Raw genomic sequence first — 5,272 nt, 5'->3', positions numbered from 1 at the left:
TTCTTTTGATTTGTTTGGTAAGTTTGAATTCCTCAAGGCCACAAGTTCAAATTTGATAATTGCTTCTTTAGTTTGTTTAGAACTTTAAGAGTTAAAAGGGAGTGGTAAAAGGCTGTGTGGTGAGACTAAAAGAGGGTAAAAGCCATTCGAGGGATACACGAGGGTTGAGTGAACTATTTTTGAGAGAAACACGTGAGTGAGTGTTGGGAGGAAGTAAATTATTATTATTATTATTATTATTATTATTATTATTTTTTATTTTTTTGGCAGAAATATAAGATGGGTGATCAAAACCCCCCACCAAACCTTCAAGTTCAAGCTATGATGGATGAAATGCGACGTTTGATGACAAATGAATTTAACCAAGTACATGAAAGAATGGACCGAATGGAGGCACAAGTACAAAGAACTCGATCTCGAGCATCATCACAGGTTTCTAACGGGGAAGAGGAGGATGATGGTTGGGAACCTGAAAGGCGACCAAATAGAAGGAGGTCACGAAGAGATGACAATTTAAGTTCTATTAAAATGAAAGTTCCTTCTTTCAAAGGCAAGTCAGACCCGGACGCGTACATTGAATGGGAGACAAAAATGGAGTTCATATTTGATTGTCATGAATATTCCAACCGTAAGAAGGTAAAACTAGCCGTAGTTGAGTTTTCTGATTATGCACTAACATGGTGGGATCAACTTCTAATCACTAGACGGAGAAATGGAGAAAGGCCTATTGAGACATGGGATGAAATGAAGAGTGTCATGCGAAGACGGTTTGTGCCAAGTCATTACTTTCGTGATCTCCACAATAAACTTCAAAGCTTAAAACAAGGCAGCAAGTGTGTTGATGATTACTTCAAAGAAATGGAGGTTATGATGGTTCGTGCCAATATTGAGGAGGATCCTAAGGCAACCATGGCCAGATTCTTAAATGGCTTAAATCTTGAAATTCGTGATCGCGTTGAGATGCAACATTATGTTGAAATTGAAGACATGGTCCATATGGCTGTTAAAATTGAGAAACAATTAAAAAGAGGTGGCGGGTCTCGAAATAACACTTGGAAGGCTAGTACTTCAAAAAAAATCAGAAAATACACCTACTTCTTCTTCTAATTCCAAATCTGATCCTAAAACAACAAACTCTTCAAAAGGAAAAACTGATTTTTCTACTTTTAGGAATCGTGACATAAAGTGTTTCAAGTGTCAAGGAAGGGGTCATATTGCAAGTCAATGTCCAAATAAGCTTACCATGGTGGTTAGAGAAAATGGCGAGATCGAAACAGATGAATCAGATTCTATAGTTTCAACGGAAGATTGTAGTTATGATGAAGAGGTGGCTGTTCAAGGTGATTTGTTGGTTGCAAGACGAGCTCTAAACATTCAATCCAAGGAGGGAGACGATGCCCAAAGGGAGAATATATTTCATACTCGTTGCTATGTTCAAGGCAAGGTATGTAGTGTTATAATTGATGGTGGGAGTTGTACTAACGTTGCAAGTACTTCCATGGTTGAAAAGTTAGGTATACCCACGATGAAGCATCAAAAACCATACAAACTTCAATGGCTCAATGATAGTGGTGAGGTGCGAGTTACAAAACAGGTGATGGTTTCATTTCGGATTGGAAGATATGAAGACGAGGTGTTGTGTGATGTTGTTCCTATGCAAGCCACTCACTTGCTGCTAGGTAGACCATGGCAATATGATAGACACGTAAGTCACGACGGTTTCACTAACAAATACACTTTTGTTTACAAAACAAAACCGGTAACTCTTGTACCAATGTCACCAATTCAAGTTTACCAAGATCAAGTAAAACTTCAACAAGATGCGAAAAAAGAGAGCGAAGGAAAAAAAGAGAGTGAGAAAAAAAAAGATGATGAACAAAAAAAAATGAGTGAGAAAACAGAAGAAAATGAACAAAAAAAAGAAAGTGAACAAAAAAAAGAGAGTGAAAAAAACAAAGAAAATATGAAAAAAAGAGGGAAAGAAAAAAAGGAAAATAAATATATTGCACTGGCAAAAAAAAGTGAGATAAAAGAAGCTTTTAAATCAGAAATGCATATTGTGCTTCTTTTGTTCAAAGAAGCTCCAATAGCCACTAACACTTCGGCCGGAACTCTTCCGAGCGATGTTACCTCTCTCTTGCAGGAATTTGGAGACTTGTTTGCTGAGGATGTTCCAAATGGATTGCCACCAATTCGTGGGATTGAACACCAAATTGACTTTATGCCTGGGGCGTCTATTCCCAACAAACCAGCCTATAGAACAAGCCCTGAAGAAACCAAGGAGCTACAAAGGCAAGTTGAAGAGTTACTTGCAAAGGGATTGGTTCAAGAAAGTATGAGCCCTTGTGCCGTTCCAGTCTTGTTGGTGCCAAGGAAGGATGGTTCTTGGAGGATGTGCGTAGATTGCCGTGCCATCAACAATATTACGGTAAAGTATCGTCATCCCATTCCCCGACTCGATGATATGCTTGATGAGTTGTATGGAGCAAAACTTTTTTCCAAAATTGATTTAAAAAGCGGGTATCACCAAATTCGCATGAAAGAAGGTGATGAGTGGAAAACAGCTTTTAAAACAAAACATGGTTTATATGAATGGTTAGTAATGCCTTTTGTCCTAACTAATGCTCCTAGTACCTTCATGAGATTAATGAACCATGTTTTGCGTGAATATATTGGCAAATTTGTGGTTGTTTACTTCGATGATATTTTGATTTATTCAAAGTGTCCAAAAGATCACCTTGAGCATCTGACATGTGTTTTGAGTGTGCTTAGGAAAGAAAGGCTATATGCTAACTTGAAGAAGTGTACCTTTTGTACTGACCAAGTTGTTTTCCTTGGGTATGTGGTGAGCTCCCAAGGAGTGGCTGTTGATGAAGAAAAGGTAAAAGCCATCCAAGATTGGCCAACTCCAAAGACTATAAGTGAAGTTCGAAGTTTTCATGGCCTGGCAAGTTTTTATCGCCGGTTTGTCAAACATTTTAGCACTTTAGCATCACCACTTACAGAAATCATCAAAAAGAATGTTGGGTTTAAATGGGGCAAAGAACAAGAGCATGCTTTTCAACAACTCAAGTTTCACTTAACTCATGCTCCTTTGTTGTCTTTGCCTAATTTTGACAAAACATTTGAAATTGAATGTGATGCATCAGGAATTGGAATTGGTGCTGTTTTGATGCAAGAGGGTAAACCTTTGGCATATTTCAGTGAAAAATTAAGTGGGGCAACTTTAAATTACCCAACTTATGACAAAGAGCTTTATTCTTTGGCCCGAGCATTGAAAACATGGCAACATTATCTGTGGGCTAAAGAATTTGTAATTCATTCAGATCATGAGTCCTTAAAGTTTCTAAAAGGACAACACAAATTAAACAAAAGACATGCTAGGTGGATGGAGTTCATTGAGACATTTCCTTATGTCATCCGATACAAGAAAGGTAAGGAAAATGTTGTGGCTGATGCTTTGTCACGTAGACACTCTCTACTTTCTTCTCTAGATTTCAAAATTCTAGGATTTGAACAAATCAAGGAATTATACCACAATGACGTTGATTTTGGTCAGATTTACCAAGCTTGTGAACAATGCTCTTTTGAAAAGTTTTTCTTACATAATGGTTTTTTGTTCAAAGAATCAAGACTTTGCATTCCTAAATCTTCCTTGCGTGAGCTTTTGGTTAGAGAAGCACATAGTGGAGGCCTTATGGGACATTTTGGGATCGCAAAAACATTATCTACTTTGCAGGAACATTTCTTTTGGCCAAAAATGAAGGTGGATGTTGGAAGAATTTGCAATAATTGTATTGTGTGCAAGCAAGCCAAATCCAAGGTTCAACATCATGGTTTATATACTCCACTTCCAATACCATGTGAACCATGGGTTGATATTTCAATGGACTTCGTGTTGGGTCTACCAAGATCCAAAAGTGGAAAGGACTCTATTTTTGTGATTGTTGATAGGTTTTCTAAAATGGCTCATTTTATTGCATGCAATAAAACTAATGATGCATCTCACATTGCTGATTTGTTTTTTAGAGAAATTGTCAGGTTGCATGGAATGCCAAAAACCATTGTCTCAGATCGGGATTCTAAGTTTTTGAGTTATTTTTGGAAAACTTTGTGGGCAAAATTAGGGACAAAACTCTTGTTTTCAACAACTTGCCACCCACAAACGGATGGTCAAACAGAAGTGGTGAATAGGACCTTGTCCACCTTGTTGAGGGCTTTAATAAAGAAGAACATCAAAACATGGGAGGACTGTTTGCCACATGTTGAGTTTGCATACAATCGTGCCACTCATTCTGCTACAAAAATGTCACCATTTGAAATTGTATACGGTTTTAATCCTTTGACTCCTTTGGATTTATCACCTTTGCCTTTTTCTGAGCAGGTTAACTTAGATGGAAACAAAAAGGCAGAATTTGTGAAACAGATACATGAGAAAGCAAGACTAAATATAGAAAGAAGAACGGAGCAATATTCAAAACAAGCGAATAAAGGGCGACGCAAGATGATTTTTGAACCGGGTGATTGGGTTTGGTTACATATGAGAAAAGAACGATTTCCAGCCCAACGACGTTCAAAATTGCTTCCAAGAGGGGACGGTCCTTTCCAAGTTTTAGAGCGTATCAATGACAATGCATACAAATTGGACCTGCCGGGTGAGTATAATGTTAGTGCAACTTTCAATGTAACTGATCTAGCTCCTTTTGATGTAGGTTCTGATTTGAGGACAAATCCTTTTCAAGAGGAGGGGAATGATGTAAACCCACAGCTGTCAACAAAGGATCCAAATCAAATGCCAGATGGACCAGTTACGAGGGCACGAGCTAAAACATTCAAAGAGGCTTTAAATGGATTGGTTAGAGAAGTTTGTACTCAAGAAAGTGTATGGAGACCCATTGGACCCAATCAAAGATGGATTACCATAATTCAAGTCCAAGAGTGATTTACAAGATACAATAAGAGCCTTTATAAGCCCATTTCGTTTTTTTTCTATATTTTTATGTAATTTTCGTTTTTATATATCCTAAATAAGTGTTGGGGAGATAAAAGGGTCTTAGGTTACATGAACCTTGTGATAAACCATGTCTAGGTTCATAGTTTTAAACTTGGGGGTTAAATGCCTTAAATTAAAGACACTTCTTTAATTCATGGCTCTTTAGGTACTCTTCCCACACTATAAAAACGTGGTATTTGTATCCATTTGAAATCAATCAAGTTTTGAATACAATTTGTGAGTTTTTAACTCTTTTTTCGTTCTTTGTGAACTTTAGAA

The 5,272-nt window shown here is 37.5% G+C and overlaps 1 pseudogene; it reads left to right on the top strand.

Moving 5' to 3' along the window:
• The first annotated feature begins 250 nt into the window (after positions 1-250).
• On the top strand, positions 251-4,942 carry LOC128134206 (uncharacterized; annotated as a pseudogene).
• Positions 4,943-5,272: the final 330 nt, after the last annotated feature.

Source organism: Lactuca sativa, chromosome 5 (genome assembly GCF_002870075.4).
Source record: "Lactuca sativa cultivar Salinas chromosome 5, Lsat_Salinas_v11, whole genome shotgun sequence".
Lineage (NCBI taxonomy): Eukaryota > Viridiplantae > Streptophyta > Magnoliopsida > Asterales > Asteraceae > Lactuca > Lactuca sativa.
The sequence above is the reverse complement of the archived record's forward strand: the minus strand, read 5'-3'. Positions and strand labels throughout refer to the sequence as shown.